This window comes from Camelus dromedarius, chromosome 20 (assembly GCF_036321535.1).
Source record: "Camelus dromedarius isolate mCamDro1 chromosome 20, mCamDro1.pat, whole genome shotgun sequence".
Taxonomy (NCBI): domain Eukaryota; kingdom Metazoa; phylum Chordata; class Mammalia; order Artiodactyla; family Camelidae; genus Camelus; species Camelus dromedarius.
Genome location: NC_087455.1, coordinates 6,869,430 through 6,886,198, shown reverse-complemented (window position 1 = coordinate 6,886,198; position 16,769 = coordinate 6,869,430). Strand labels below are relative to the sequence as shown.

General features: G+C 53.0%; 1 protein-coding gene across 8 annotated transcripts in view; it reads right to left on the bottom strand.

The window, feature by feature from the left end:
- The window catches only part of ST3GAL1 (ST3 beta-galactoside alpha-2,3-sialyltransferase 1), an 85,651-nt gene that overhangs the window by 21,707 nt on the left and 47,175 nt on the right, over positions 1-16,769 (bottom strand). For 4 of the 8 annotated variants that reach the window (XM_064476819.1, XM_031439662.2, XM_031439665.2 and 1 more), the window contains one exon: positions 14,533-14,587. The exons of 2 other annotated variants lie outside the window; for them this stretch is intronic. The gene's annotated coding sequence lies outside the window, so the exon portion shown is untranslated. Of the gene's footprint in view, positions 1-14,532; positions 14,858-16,769 lie in introns of those variants that run through there. 2 more of the 8 variants (XM_064476822.1, XM_064476821.1) reach the window with 2 other exon arrangements.

Sequence of the window (16,769 nt, the reverse complement as noted above, 5' to 3'; positions counted from 1 at the left end):
AAGAGCTGCCATGACTGTTCTCCATGGGACCCACACATCAACTGAGCAAAATGAGCAATCACATTTGTTTCCCTGAAACGGGAAACTAAGGTTCAGAGAAGGCAAGTGACTTGACCAAGGTCACACAGCAAGTCAGTGGCAAAGCCAGCACTTTGCTCCAGGCTTCTGCCTGTTCCTGGGCCCTCCTCTGCAGGCCCAGCTAATTGTCCTACTTTCTCAGGACCTGCTCTCATCTTCATCATTTCCTTCCTTGTCATTTCTTTGGGCTGGAAATTTGTCATCTTTCCAACTTCCTGAGATAGACACTACCTGGTTCATCCTCTCTTTTGCTGTGTCTCATCTGTCTGAATTATATCTTACATTCATTTTAGGAATTGTTTTTTCAGTTCTAGAGTTTCCATCTGAGTCATTTTTTTGTAAGTTCTAGTTTTCAGGTGAAACTCTCCACCTTGACATCGATTTTCCTGCAATTATCCATCGCAGGTATTTTACAGACCATGTCTAACCCTTGTGACGTCTGGATGAGATGTGGCTCTATTGCTATTGTCTGTTTTCTCTTCTTCTCTCTCTTTGGTCATTTGGTTCTGTCTCCTGGCATGTCTGGTAAAGGTGGAGAATGAGGATAAGATTGTCTCACTCAGGGAGGAATCTGTTTGCTCCTGGAGGCAGGCAACGCACGGGCCCATGGCCTTGCTCCAATTGGTACGCGGGATGATCGGGGCTGCACTTAATCTTTGTGATGACTGGTTATTTCTGGTTTGTTCTGACTTACGGGCAGAGCCCTTCTGAAGCGGAAGCTGGGATACCCACCAAGGGGCCTCTTCCCTGCTCTCACTTCTAATTTCTGTCTCCCCTACACTGTGAGATTGTCAAAAGCTCAGTCTAGCTTTTCAGCCTCTCAGCTGCTGTTTCCAGCTTGTTTCCTTAGGCTCTGGGCCCAGGCAATTTAAATCCTGGCAAATGCTTTGAAAGGAAAAAGAGGTGCAGAATAATGACTCCCTTCCTGTGGTTTCCGTCGCTCGAGGTTCTTGGCTCCTTCGTTACAGCTGAATTGATAGTCCTGAATTCCATTTTTATTTCATTCCATCATTATTATTTTTCACTCCTGGCCTCCTGAGACTGCTTGTCCTCCGGAATTTCTAGGAGCCAGCATATCCCTCATGCAGGAAGGTGGTGGGAAATATCAGGCTCACCCCACTCACTTCCCTTCTCTCAGGAATCTACGTCCCTCAAGTCCTGGCTGCCTTGGTTGTTCTCTCACACCTTCAAAGGGCTGAATTTCCATCTCATCCAGCTTTTCTAGTCCGTGGTGGGATAAGCAGTCTGACACTTCAGCCACAGCCGGAGCGGGGAGGCCATGGGATCCATCTTCACCGTGTGCCTGGCGTGGCGTCCTGCACACGTCAGGGGCTTGGCAAATCTGGAGCAAGGGGGAGGGGCAGAGAGGCCCCGGAGGTCCCAGGACAAGTCTCCTCACACCAGCTGCAGCCCCTCGCCTGCCACCATCTCCCTGCCCCCAAAGATGCCCGCCTCCATCTGCCTTCGCTTTGCCTCCTCCCACACCAGCTTTGGGCTACGCTGTGAGGATGACTTCCTGGCTCAGCCCGTCCTGAGGACACAGTGAGCAGTCGTGAGGAATCAGCATCTGTGAACCCTCTGACCACTGATGAATGAATCCCAGCATGCCCTGGCCTTTGGGGTCCTGGCAGGTTTCACATGGTAGCCCAGGGCATAATGAAATCAGAACTGACTGGTGAAGGGCCGCCCCACCAAACCTTCTACCAAAGAAGAACAATTCTGGAGGAGTGGCCAAGACGGCAGAGGAAGAAGACCCTAAGTTCACCTCCTCCCATGGGCACGAAATAATTACAACTATTTACAGAGCAACTGTTGATGAGAAAGACCAGCATCTAGTAGAAAAGAGCTTCTACAAGTGAAGATCTAAAGATGGAACCACAACGAGAGGGGTAGGAGGGGCAGACTCGTGGAACAGTCTAGACCCATACACTCTCAGGTGGGCAACCCACGAACAGGGGGACAATTACCACTGCAGGGGTTCTCCCCCAGGAGTGAGGGGTCAGAGCCCCACGTCTGCCGCCCCAGCCCGGAGGTCCTGCGCCAGGAGGACAAGCCCCCTGAAGGTGTAGCTTTGCAGGCCAGTGAGGCTTACTTTCGGGAGAAGCAGAGGGAAATAGAGGCGCCACTCTTAAAGGGAGCACGCAAGCCGTCACACGGTCTGGGGCCCAGGACAGAAGCAGTAACTCGAAAGGAGCCTGGGTCAGACCCCCGTGCTGATCTTGGAGGGCCTCCCAGAGAGGCAGGAGGCAACTGGGACTCACCCTGGGGACACAGACACTGGTGGCAGCCATTTGGGGAGCTCATTCTACCTCAAGGACACTGGTGCCGGCCAGGGCCATGGTGGAATCCTCCCTCCAGCTTTTAAGCTCCCAGCCCCAGCCAACAGCCTCTGGGCAGCAGTACTGGGGCGCCTCAGACCAAGCAACTGGGCAGGGACACAGACCCAGCCACCAGCAGGGCAACGGCCACAGGAACCCCTAAGCCCACAGTCACCCCGGGAATCAGCTCTGTCCACCAGACGGCCTAGGACCACGCCTCGCATGCCAGTGGGAGGGCACCAGCCCCAGGAACCACCAGGTGCTTTTTTTTTATTATAGGTTATTACAAGATTCTGAATATAGTTCCCTGTGCTATGAAGTAGGATCTTGCTGTTTATCCTTTTTATATATAGTAGTTAGTATCTGCAAATCCCTATATAATAAAAAATAATATGAAATGGAATATATATTTATAACTGAATCACTATGCTGTAACCAGAAATTAACACAACACTGCAATACTTCAACAAACAAATAAATAGTGCAAAAAATGAGGACAATTTAAAAGACTTCTGGGACAGCATCACACATACTAATATTTACATTATAGGGGGTTCCAGAAGGAGACGAGCAAGACAAAGGGGCAGAGAACATATCTGAAGACATAATAGCTGAAAACTCTCAAAGTTAGTAGAAGGAAAGAAATCATAAAAATCAGAACAGAAATAAATGAAATAGAGACTAAAAAAAAAAAAAAAAAAAAAGACATCTGCCAAGACTAAACCAAAAATAGATATAACATATGAACAGACAGATTAGCTGTAATGAAATTGAATCAGTAATTTAAAAATCTCCCAGCAAACAACAGTCCAGGACCAGATGGCGAGCTCCACCAAACACTCAGAGAAGAGTTAACACCTGTCTTTCTCAAACTGCACCAAAAGACTGCAGAGAAAGAAGCAGTTTTGAACTCATTCTATGAGGCCACCATCACCCTGACACCAAAACCAGACATTCACACAGATGTCACACAAAAAAGGAAGTTACAGGCCAATATCACCGACTAACATAGATGCAAAAATCCTCAACAGAATATTGGGATGTTAGGTTTTATTACTGACATCCCTCCAGAGGTCTGTGTTTTCCAGCAGGGAGCACCCACTAACACCCCCGCCCGCTCTCACTTCTGCCATGGAGGCTGAGCTCACAAAGGGGAAGTGACTCAACCGATGACACACAGCAAAATGCCACAGCTGAGGGGGAACCAGGCCCCGGACTCCCAGACAGGCTTTCCTTAGAAGGAACCCGCTCTATTCAGCAGCTGCCCCAGTGTGGCTGTTCCCCCATTCCCCAGGGGAAGGGGCTTGGAAGGGGTCTTGGGGTGAGATTTTCATCCATCAGGAGAAGGAGCGAGAAGGGGCTGAGGTAGAGAGGTCGGGAGTTGATCCGACGGCTACAGCCAGGGGTGTGGTCCTGCAGGAAAATCCTAAAGGCACTGAGCCCTTTGCAGTGGGACCCAGGCGTCACACAGGCTGCTGGAGGTTCAAGTCCCTCATATATAAAACGGAGGTTAAAAACCATCCCTGCCTCTCAGGGGGCCACACAGCGCACTAATTAATCTATTAACAGTAAGGACACCCTCCATTCATGGCGGGCTCTCTCTTTGCCAGACCCTGTTTTAAATACGATACTGGATCAAATTGCTGGAGCCCATGACAGTCACGGTGCTGGTACTGGGTACCATCTCCATCTTTCAGAGGCGGGAACAGAGGCCCACAGCTGTCAAGAGACCTGCTCAAGGAGCTGGGATTCCGGGCAAGGGAGAGCCCAGAGGGTGGTGTCTAGTTCCGAGTTGTCAAGTCAGGCCCTGCCCTGAGCCCTGCAGCATCTGAGCTGAATGAGAGGGACAGCGATGATCCCCACTGCACGGTGGCGGTGGTGGTGGCGGTGGCGGTGTGGGCATTGAACAGGGTTTGCGTGTGGCCAGCTCAGGGCCTGGCAGGGGTAGGGATGTGAACCCTCCTTTCCCTGTTTTGTTTTCTCCAGCTCAGCTCCACCCTCTGAGTCACACACAAAACTAGCAGTCAGGCTCCTGTGGTCCAGCCCGGACCTGGCCCTCCCTCCTCTCCGGGGTCAGGAAGGACCAGCCTCTGCTACAGCCCGACCCACATCCCTCCAGAAAACACCACTGAGAGGAGCCGAGCCTGGGTGAGGTGAGGCCTGAGAGGAGGTCCCAGCCATGCAGAGGCAAACAGGCCATGACGGGAAGTAAGCCGGGAACCCTGCCCGACTTCCCAGCCCACCCGCCTGCCTGCCCTACAGACCGCACACTTCAGGCTGCAACTTTTGGCGTGAAGGTTCCAGCCTGCAGGCCTGCCACCCAGATTTCAATTTACCAGCCCCACCAATGCGTGAGCCAGTTCCCAAAATCAACCTCTGAATATACATATACAGTTGAATGTACCAATACATCTGTTGGTGCTGGTTCTCTGGAGAGCCAGTTGCTACAGCCTCCTTCAGTGTCGGGGAGGGGAGAGTGTGGGACGTCCGGTAATTAGTCAGAGAGGACAGGGCCTCCAGGCAGAGGAAGCTGCCGGTGCAAAGGCTTCTCAGGAGACCAAGTGAGTCCCAAGGAACTGAAAAAGAAAAGGCTACGTGGGGCAGAAACCCAGAGAGGAAGATGCTAGGGGGGCTGGGGTGGGGGTGGGGCAGGCAAGGGCTGGCGGTCCCATAAGGGCTGGAGCCACATCTCCATGGAGCCATGGGAAGCCCCTTTGGGTTTTGAAACAGTGGGGTTTCCTGATCAGGCCCAGGAGGGCCCAGACTTGCGTAAGTCACACAGGCTGGAGGAAAATCAGGACTGACAGAACCTCGCCCTCTGCAGCGCCATCCCCAACCATCCCACCCCCGCCTGCCAAGGAGGGCTGGGTGTGTGCATCCAGGCCTTCTAGGGGCTTGGGGTTCCCTCCAGATGGTCTCTCCACCTCTGGCACCCTGCTCTGTGCCCCGGGGCTGCCTGAGGGCCTGCACTCAGAGTTTCCACGCTGGCTGGCTTCTGCTCGGCTTTGACACATGGGGACGCAGAAAGAAGGTTGGAGGGAGAAAGGGGGCTGAGGTCACGTGGTTATGGCCCTGGGCACCTCCCTGGGGGCAGCCGAGACCAGGTGGCCTCTAGCTCCTGTCAAGTGTCCCTCTCCCCATAATGGCTCTGTTTTGGGATCCCAGGAACACTTCTGTCCTCGTCCTCTTGACTCTTAGTCCTAGGGTTAGCGACATCCCACTGTTCTCATCGCCAAGGACCACACTGACCTCGGGTTTCCTACCACAGACCCTGCCCTTGTGAATAACCCTTTCATTAAACTGCCTTCGTGACCCACTTGGAGTCCACCACCTGCATCCGGCCAGGATGCTGATGGGGGCAAGTGGCCCCACAGTCCTGCCTGCTGCAAAACTCCGAGGTTTATGCAAGCAGCAGCCCCTGGAGGCTGGGCCCGCAGGGAGCCATGCCTCCCCACCCGTACTCTCCCCAGAGGAACAAGCTGCTCTAGGAACAGCCCTGGCAGCCTCAGAGGATTTGCATGAAGAGCTGCTAGGCCAGCTGGACGGCCCTGAGCCCCAGCTCCCCTCCCACCTCGGGAGCTGCTCTTTCTGGAATCCTCCCAATGCTGCTCCCACCACTGCCTGGGACTCAGCCATCAGGAGGCCTCCTGGTCCTCCTCGTGCCATTGAGATGGGCTATGGCAGGGACAGAAGCCGGTGGTGTTGGAGTTGGGTGTTTTCCTGTCCAGGGGCTCCCAGTGGGCACCACTCAGGCTCCAGATTCACCCCGGGTCCCAATAGGGGGTGCGCTAACGAGCACCCCCCCTAGGCTCCCTAGTGACACCCACCAGGCACCTCCTCGCAGGACCTCCCACAGGATCACAGGACCGCAGGGGAGTCCTGAGCCGAGCAAGGCAGCTTTAGCCCTTGGCTGCTCTGGGTTGTAACTGCAGCCCTGCCTCCATCCTGTGGCTTGGGAAGCCCGTCTTTTGGGGGCTTCAGTTTCCCCCCTCCTTCCTGCACTGACTTGACCTTTTACCCCTTTCCGTCACACCTGAGAAGTGCCAGCCAGTTGGGGGAATCCTCTCTTGTGCTTGCAAAAATCTTCCTCTCCTTACCCAAGTACTACCTGCTTGCTCCTTTGCTGGGGGGCTGGAAGAGAAAGCAAAGACGCCCAGAAGCACCGTCAGTGCTTCAGAACAGGCAGCTCGGAGAAGAGCCCCCGAGAAACACGATTAACCAGGATTAGGGTCATATGACAAGGAACTGGATATATTTTCATATTTTGAACTGCACAAAAGGAATTTAAATCCACAAATCTTCTTACGGGTGTGGACTGAGGGGTCCTCCATTCGGAGTCCAAAGACATCCATGCAACATCGGAAGTGTGTGACGTGGTCGGGAATTCAAGGAGTCACACTGCGTGTTCACGTCCGTCCAGGCTGATGCCCGCCCCCAGAAAAGAGAGGGGTTTCCCTGATTTGGGTGGTGCAGAAGTCATGACGAGGGAAAGACAATTCAGAACTATGAAACCCTCACCCAACCCCCGCCTTGGAGAGCTAGTTCTAAAGAGCTTTGCATAAGAGAGGGGCTGGAGTCCTGAATTATCTTAAAGAGATAATTTGCCCTTAGGCCCCCTGACTTCCATGGGGAGATTTTAACTCTAATTATGCACAAGGGCATCCAGAAGGCTCCTGAAGGGGTTGGGGGTTGATCTCTGGTGATGCCCAGAAGAGGGATTCAGACTGCAGGACACACCCAGCGGCTAAAGTGATGAGGACCCCGGCACCCACCACTGTTCTGGGGTTGGGGGGGGCCCGGACAACAAGCACGCGTCTGGCATAAACCGGCCCCAGGAATCAAGGGTCAGAAGGGTATTGTGGTGTCCAGTGGGGTCGCTGGGATAAAACTGCCCTGGACCAGCACTCCCCACCACCCGTCTGAGCCCCACTCAGGAGGCGAGGAAGAGCAGCTCAGCTGGCTCAGGCCCGCGGTGCCTGGGGCCAGGCCATCCATGTGCGGCCCCCTCCCGGGCCCCCCTCTTGGGAAAGGAAGGGGACCTTGCCCCTTTGACAGGGGACTGTGCAGCAGTCCACTGGGAGCACTGAGAACAAGGGCGCCCAGAGCAGATGTGCAAGGATGGAGTCACGAGGACCAGGGAGCTCCCGGGGCAGCTGAGACCAGGCAGCCCTGCCCGGGCTCAGGGCGGGAAGTCTGAGGAAACACGGGCAGCCTGGGGCAGCAGACGCCCTGCTAGCAGGGCAGGAGCACACAGGCCAGCGATGACCGTCTCACAGTGGGGGGACTTGGAAGACGTCCCCGGAGCCGGGAGTAGCCGAGGGGCAGGGTGGCTTGGAGCCACGGGAGAGGGTGAGAACCACGTTGCCATCTCCCCATAGCTGGTGAAATCTGTGCTAATGTATGTCAGTAAGGAGACTCAGGGACGTGTCCCCAGTGTCCACAGCTGTGCACTGGGTACCGAGCTGGGCGCTTCTCCCAGGGTGACTGGGGGGAGGCTGCCTCACATAGGGAAGGCTGATGGCACTTGTTCAAGGGCACACGGCCAGTGATGGACCTGAGAGTCAACCCTGAGTCAAAGCTGCACAGCAGCCGCTGCACTGAGGTGGGGCGGGGGGGAGGGGAGCACTGCCCTGCGAGTGTTTGCATCTTAGTCCCCGCAGGGTAATGCTAGGGACTGGGCAATGCCCATCTGACCCTCACCCTCTCCCTTGGGCTCCTCTGGCCTCGCTTCTCACCTGTAATTAGCAGATATGAAGGTGCCTCACCTTCCAAGTGCTTATTTAACCCTACGGCAAGCCGCGGATGGAGGCAGAGGACTCAGGCCAGCTTCCATTTCCCGTGGGGGAGGTGGAAAGAGGATGGTGCTGCAGTTCCAAAGTCAGATTAGCTGTGGGACCTGGGACGGGCATCCAACCACACTGAGCCGCACCTCGCTCTTGTGTGCAAAATCGAAACGGTAAGAATGCAAGCCTTGGGAGTCCGGAGGGGATGGAATGAGGCAGGGACAGCTCTGGCTTCCAGATCGGATCCCTCCTCTGTATGAACTCTATTAAGAGCAGACGTGTCCTGTGCACTGACTTCGGGCTAAGTGCACCTGTAAGAGATGGTCCAAGAGTTTTATTCCAATCCAGTAATATGCCCATTTTTGGGATGAGAAAATGGAGGCTCAGAGAGGCTAAGCCACTTGGTCTAGGGCCGTACATTTTGTAAGAGCGATGTTAAAGGGTGAGCCAGGCAGTGGTGCTGCAGAGACTGGGCTCTGTTCCCAAGTACCTTCCCCTCAGCCTGAGTTGGTCTCACAGCCGGGTCCTGGCTGGAGCCCATCACCTCCCCTGCAGGCGCATCCATGGAAGCTCAGCCCTACTCCCACCCCCACCCCTCCCCGCGAGGTGCTCACAGCTGCTACTCACCCTGGATGCAATGGAGGAGGTAAGTCGAGCAGAAGAGAGGGAGTGTGCTACGCTGACTCTCGGGATGCCGAATGCCCCCATTGTGGCCAGGGGGTGCCCCGGGGACAGAGCCTTTCTGCCCCCAGCTCCTGAGGGCCGTGGGCGGGAGACTGCACTGTTTGTCCCCTGCTACCCATCAAAGGGCCTCCCACTTGGGGAACACAGCACTTTCAAAACCTCTTGTTCTACCTAATTTGCTTTAAAACACACAGGTGTCTTTTCATCTTTTCCTAAAATGCGGGGGTGAGAGGTGGGCTTTGAAGAGGCTGGCGACTGTCCCGGGGTCTCGGAGAGAGAAACCAAGGCTGACAGGTGGCCAGTCCAGGCGGGTCCCTGGGAGCACACCTGACACCAGGCAGGGTCTCCATCTGAGAGTTCCAGCGCTCCTATTTGGCCAGATGGGCAACCTCGCCAAGCCTTCCTGATCTGCAAATGCGACAGCACAAATATTCTTTGAGCATCCTGGGCTGACGCGGGGACCGCTGGAGTTTGTGGGAGAGATGCTATAGTAACTATGGCACAGCATGGGGTGGGAGCGAGGGATGATGAAATGGAATTCGTATTTTATGGCAAGGCAAGAAAAATTTAAACATAAAATTTTTCTTTGTCCGTTTGGGCTTCTTCTTTCCATTTTAGTGCCTGTTGTGCACCTGCACCAACCAGACCTTCTTAAGAAGTGACATTCCTTCTTAATCTCACAAAGGGTCACTACTCCTTAGGCAATAACGTTCCTTCTTCATCTTGTAAGGGGTCAGGGTGCCCCATGACTGACTCCTCTCTTTGTAAGTGTAGAAATGGCTTGTGCAAACTGTCAATAACATATCCTTTGACACATAACCCTTTGTCTCAAAAACGTGTATAACTGTGCTTTGACCTCCAGCGGGTACAACAGTCCCCAGAGCTTTCTGAAAGACTGTCTCCCAGGTTCTAACCCTCAGGTTGGCTCGAATCAAATCTTCCACTTCTTTCTTAGATGGATTGTTGCTTAATTTTTTTCATCCACAGGGACAAGTTCTAATGAGGGGCCGCCCCAGCTGTTTTCTCTGGCTCTGTTCTTTTGCCTCCTGCAATCCTGATCTTTTCACCTCCTCTCCTTCCTTCTCCCAAGCAATACTTTTTATGAGTGAGCAATACTTTTATCAGGGATGACACTGGCAGGTAAATTTTGCGTGGTCGTCTGTGTGTGTGTTGTGAACTAGAGCTACACATCAAACAGTTTTATTCTTGGTAAAGAAAAGGAGTGATCTAAAACCCAGAAGGCTGAACTATTAGGATGAGTTTGCGTCCTGTTACTAATGTAAATAATAAGCACATTGTCTGCAGATCCGTGTCTGTATGAGATTCCCACAGCATGCCCGGATGCTGATTCCCTCCTTATTTTACAGGTAGATGCGCAAGCTTAGAAAATAAATGCCTTCTTATTGATAAGCCGGGCCTGGACTGGGTCCCAAGTGCCTTTACTCCCTTTTGTTTCCTGAGCTCAGCCTCTGAGGGCACTGACTGAGCTGTCATATTCCCCAAGATCTAGAAGAGCTCAGGCTCCAAGCATGAAAGGAGGGGGTCTCTCCCACTTCACAGCAGCCCCGAGTCTCTGACCCGAGTCTCCTGTCCTCACCAGCAACCCTGAAACCCTAACACGCTAGCTTCTTAGCTTGTAAGTGGAATAAAACCAAATCGCAGACCTTACACCCATGCAGTTCTACTCTCCACATCTTCACGTGTTTTGTTACTAACAGAACGTCCAGCCCCCAGCTGGTGAATTTCATGTCTCCAGCCCCTTCTTCCCAGGAGCACCTCCCTGGCCGCCTTCCCCCACTTAAGCCCAGAATTCGTGTGAGACTGGGATGTAGTGGATAGAACGGACCAGAAGAAAATGTGATTTGATTAAATGAGAGACATTAGCTTTAGTTAATAAACAAAGAACCAGTGTTAAGCCAATGAATTTGGGGCAGACAGTGACGAAAACAGGTAACACAGAGAGGCGAAAGTTTCTGAATGTTTACATTTTTGTGGCCTTGAGAGCAAGCTCAGCCACAAATTCCCCAGAGTTTGACCAAATGGAGAGAGGGGTGAGTCTGAGCCTGGACTGCCTTTGAGAGCACAGAAGGTGTCTTATTTAGTTCTGTGTCTCTGGTGCTGTGCCCTTGGCCCTGGCCCCTGATGCAGGCCTGCTAGTGGGTAGATGGGCAGGTGGACAGCCCCGTGAAGCTGACGGGCTTGCTGGTCGACCACGTGGCTGCCTGCTCCTTGGGGAGGAAACGGGTGGCTGGGCTCTGAGCCTCATGGGACAGGAGCTTTCTGACCCTTTCTTATGGGAAACTTTCAAGGAACTCACAGCACCTAGACAGGACTGCTTGCTGATTATCATTCTTCCAGATGAATGAGATGCAGTTCATGGATGCAGTCCTTCTGGGCTCCGAGGAAAGAGAGACATTCATTTGCTCCCGGAAGTGAGTTTCTGCAGCCCCAGGTCTCAGATCAGGCAGAGGTGAGGACTATTTGAAGCTCTTATCAGAATGCCTGAGGCAGGGCCATTGTTGGGCACCTCTCTGCTGAGAGCCCCCTGTCTATGAAATCAAAGGGGAGCTGCTGCAAGGCTCTGTCCCTGGGCCTGGCTGCTGCCTGCCTCGGAGGCAAAGGCTTGTGGCATTTCAGGATCACAGAGGATCATAGGGAGGGTTGCATCTATCAGCTTTCGGTTTCCAGGTGCAGACACTGAGGCTCAGGGAGAGAATGTGACTTGCCCAAGGTTGTAAATGAGTCCGTGGTGACACTAAGATTAGAACCCAGGGTCCCTAATTCCAAAAGCAGGTCCTTTCCAGCACACCCAGCCCATGAGCCACTCCAGCAGGAGCTATGCAAACATCAGTAGCACACAGATGGCAGGGCAAACAGCCCTGGCTGGGGTGGCCAGCCCAATCAGAACCTGCTAATGCCCCCACCCCCACCCCAGGTTCCAGGTGCTGGAGCCCCCTCTCCTGCAGTCAGCCTGAGGTCAGTGATGCAGCACCAAACCAATTTCTTGCTCTGTTTCTGTGGTTTTGGAATCCAGGTTCCTGCCCTGCTTGAAAGAGTGCATAACGGAGTGCTGAAAACTCAGTCTTGGTTTAAACATGCATTTTGAGAATAAATGCCAGACAAGAATGTGAAACTATTTCAAATGTCACCCAAGAATGAACTGTGCGAAGAGGATTAAGGAATGAGACAAGGAATTTTCCTCTTAGAGATGCACCTATTCAATTCTGCTCCATTCATTTTCTGTTTAATTTTTCTTACTACACAACCACTCCTCCCTGCCACATCCTTAGACACCTGGAGGTGACAGATGAAGGGAACAATGGGGATGATTAGTGGTTGTTGGGAAAGTGGGAAGGCAAATACACCAAGAATCAGAATCTGAGGGTGTGAAGGAACAATAAGCACATCCCCTGCCCCAGGACCTTTGCACATACTATTTCTGCCACCTAGAACCCACTCTTGCTCCCTCACTGCTTTCATGCTTCTTCCCAGCTGCCCTCCTTGGAGAGGTCTTCCCTGATCACCCAAAACAGCATCAATGTCACTATCCCTTTGCTCAGCTGCATTTTCCTTCACAGCCTTAATCAGAAAATGACTCCATGGTATGCTGAATTCCTGCTTTGTCTGTCTGTCTGCCCCTACCAGGAGGGCAGGTACTTCATCAGCTCCCTCACTGCTGTGTCCCCCTGGCTGAGAACGGTGGTAAGACCTCAAGAAATACACATGGACTGAGCACAGAGTGAAAGCGCCCCAAGCTCAGGGAGCAGAGGTTCATTCTGGCGTGTGCATAGTGAAAAGTGGGGGGTCTTGGTCATTTTCAGGCCTCAGTGTCCTCATATGATGAATGTGATGATTTCAATGGTAACTCCAATCAGGTCTGCCTATGAACAGCCGATCACAGCAGCCAGCTCAGAGCAGGTGCCCCCTGATCTTTGGGCCTTGTATCTAGAGGTTTCCTCTCCTAGCTGAGCTCTGCATGTCCCCACCTAAACAGCCATCTTCAGGGAGAGGAAGTCAGAGCTCAGCCTACTGACTTCCTTTGGTTTTTGCAAAAACAGCAAAACTAAAAATACTACAAAACCATACTGTATATCTGTACTGTGCTCAGAACTGTGGCAAGCAAGCGTGAGTCCTGCCTGCTGGGGTCCTCTGTGGCTGGGGCAGGACCCAGGGCACACAGCACGTGAGGAGGCACCTGGCCCTGCTGTGGGGCCCTGGGGTTTGGTTCCCAGAGATCTCAGAGCTTTAGACTGACTACCTAGAATGGTGGAGTGGCCGCTGTCAGCCCCAGGGTCTCATTCCTGAACCCACGTGTGTATCTGGCTCTGGGTTTGTCCTGACCAGGGTACGCACAGAGGATGGGGTTGTTTTTATCAAATGCCACCCTCTCCTCAGCCCTCTGCCTCCATGGTTCTTCCCTGTCAACCCAGGAAGCTGCGTGAGCTTCGTCAATGCCTCACCGCTGCCCTAGCTGGGAAACCACAGCCCGGGGTCAGCCTTAGCTGTATGTGGTCCATAGCCCACTGCACAGATGGGCAAACTGAGGCCCAGTGAAGAGGAGGGGCTTGGCAAAGTCCACACAGTGTGATGTGGCAGGGCGAGACCTAGAACCAGCTTTCCAGACTTCCAAGTAAGAACATTTGTCAATTGTGGTTTTCACATCTTCTTTAAACTAGATCTCACCCTAGCAGAAACTGGCTACTGAAACAGCTTTTCCAGTTGAGACGGGGGCAGGGACCTGTAGCACAGCTGCTAGGCCTCCACATCACCCCTACAGTGGTTTGAAAACCAAAGTCCTGAAAAGACCACACCCACTGTCCACGCTGGTAGCCTCTGAATGTCACACTCTCCTCCACCCCCACCCTGGGGTTTTCTTTGAAGACTTTGGAGACCAAATCAGGCAGTTAATTTGTGGTCATGTTACTAAATGGGGTTCATTCATTCTCAAAGGTTTTTAAAACATGGGCTCTAGGAAATCTTCCCAAAGAGAAGAGCGTAGGTTTCAAGGATGAAGAAGAGATGGGAGAGAGGGGACGTGACAGCAGCAGGACCAAGAGAAACTGGAAACAGTCAGAGTGACAGCCAGGATGCAGGAGAGAGGCTGGTGCAGAGGGTCAGTACCCAATGGGTACCTACATGGATGTCGGGGGGTCCCAGGCTGGACCCATCTCCATCGCCTGCCCTGCCCTCCTTCCCACTACAAAGTCAAGGATCTACTTTCGGAATTACAAAGAAAGACACATTCATCTTCAAAACAGTCTACAGATACAGTCTGCGCATGGAGTATCTGATCTTTATAATGAGGGTAGAATGCATTTCTTATTGGTACGTGTTGGCGACCTGCTGAAGCATGTGAATGTGGCCAAAGAGGGAAACATTTTGGTAACCAGAACTCGCCAATAATCAGATGAACACCCCATTCCCCGAACACTGCCTGACCACAGAGGATTTGAAAAGACTATCTTCTAAATGGACGGAGAGCCTTCTGTGTTCTGGAAGCTGTCAGAGGCACAGGGAGAAATACAATGATAACCAAGCCACAGGTCCGCCACACTTGTGTGGACGAGAACGATCATTTCAACAGTTTAAGGCACAGAAAATGAAGCAATTAAGAGCACAGATCCTGGTGTCAGAGAGAGGTGGGTTCAAATCCCAGCTCTGCCACTTACCAGCTGTGTGACCTTGGGGGCGTTCCTTAACCTCTCTGAGCCTCAGTTTCTTCATCTGAAAATAGAAAAAACTGCTGAGACTTCCCAGAGAGAGGGTGAAGGCGTGGGGAGCAGGCCGGCGTCAGGCGCAGCTCAGACACAGAGCAAGTGCTGGTGTGAAGGAGCGGAGCGCGGCGGGGAGGGAACGGCAGTCACCTTCAGGGCCCCAGGGAGGGGGTGGTGCGGAGCCAGGGGACCTGAGTGTGGAGGCTTCCTGTTCCAAACTGTAAATGAAAGCACAGGGCTGCCCAATGGCTAAGAACACTTCCTGCTCTAGACAGAAGACAGAGGAGGGCGTGCTCCGATCCTGAGACCGCCACGCGCCTCGCACTGAGCTCAGGAGCTTCTCACATGGTTTGGCCTCGCAGGCAGCCCCGAGGCAGCGCCAGTGCATGGTGAGACAGAGGGTTAAACCGCTAAACCGAGGCTCGTCAGGAGGGGGCCTGGCAGAGTCAGAGCGGGGCTGGAAGCCTGTCTGCCAGGCTGAACTCACAGGACAGAAGGCAGGCCTGAGCAGGTGGCACCTGCCACTGAACTGGTGGCAAGTCCCAGGTCATGTGTAGCAGTGAGGGAGGGGATCTGATTCTAGAAAATTCTAACTGGCAGCCAGCAGACAGCTGTAAATTTTGCAAAGGGAGAGAGTACTTGAATCTAAAACTTAGGGAGGTATCAATGCTGTTTGAGCCTTTTTCCTAAATGTGGAGTGGGTGAGGGGCCCTCCCTAAACAACAATACACCCCGTGGTATTATTATTATTATTAACAAGCCTGTGGGCTTGGGCTTGTGGCAGCTTCAGCCTCATGCTGCCTTAGCTCTTGCCACCAGGGAGTGAGCAAAATACGTTCCCCCCTGGCGGTGGGGATGAAAACAACCTTCCGAATGGTCGATTCCGCCCGGGCCTCCTTCTCTCCTCTCACCTGAGCGCACCTGCACCGGCGGCCCCGCGCTCGCTGGCCTGTGCCCGTCAATAATGGATGACTCGGAGGCCGGCAGACGTTAGTGTCACATAGCGGCCGCTCCGGCCGGCAGGAGGGAGTCGGCGCCTAAGATGGGCCCGGCCTGCCTCTGACTCTCCACAGAAACAACATAGAAGGAGGAATTTTTAAAAATCATAAAATAGTTGAATTAAAGTACTTTCCAGAACAAGCGGCAGGTATTGCTTGCACCCTTGTTCCCGCCACGTGCCACATGCAGGGGAGCTTTGGGAGACACAGTCCTTCGGAAGTAACGCTGGGTGAGCCTCGAGGCCATCTCTGCAGTGGCAAGAGCAACGGGCTGTGAAGCCAGGCCGCCAGCTCTGTCACTCCTGGCCGTGCACTCTTCAGTGTCACTTACTCTCAGTTCCCTCATCTGTTAAGTAGGAATATTGAGGGTGCCTACCTCCTAGGGCTGCTGAGAAGATTAAGGTCTATGTACATAAACTGGTAAGAAGTAAGTGCTCTCTAAGAACTAAATCATCACCATCGAATCATCATCACATCACCCCCATCATCATGTCATCACCCCCATCATCATGTCATCACCCCCATCATCATGTCATCATCGTCATTATATCAGCAGCAGCAGCACCATCATCATCTCTGTCAGCATCATTATCTTAAAGTCATCACATCATCACCACCACCACCACCACCACCACCATCATCATCACCATCACCACCTGCTCTGGGCCAGCTGCCGCACATCTCATAGAAAGTGTCATCACTCCCATTTCCCAGATGAGGAAATTGAGCCTGAGAGAGTCAGCGCACACTAAATGATTCACCACGCCAACAAGTAATTTACCAGGGAGCTGGGAGGAGGCCCAGAACTTTCACTTACAACTCTCTTCTCCCCTCCACTGCCGGGCTGAGCGCGTCAGGCAGGGAGCTTGGAAAGGCCAGCTGTCCCCATGTGCTTTCATCTTTTTGTCCCCAGGTCATAGAGCCACCGGCTAAATAAACATCCTCAGACATAGTCCTACCCAAGCAAGGCCAGATGTGGGAAAGGTAACATGAATTAGGAAAGAGAGACAAACACGGAGGTTTTGAGTGCAGCCATGGAATCCCAAGAGGTCAGTCCAAGCTTGGTGGTTCTGTGTCAGAAACATCTCCAAATACAAAGCAGCCAGAATAAATTTCCCTGATGCCCATCCACGCCCAGTCCTGTCACATGGGGTCATCATGGTGCTTTGCTGGTGGGGGACAGAATCTGTGGGA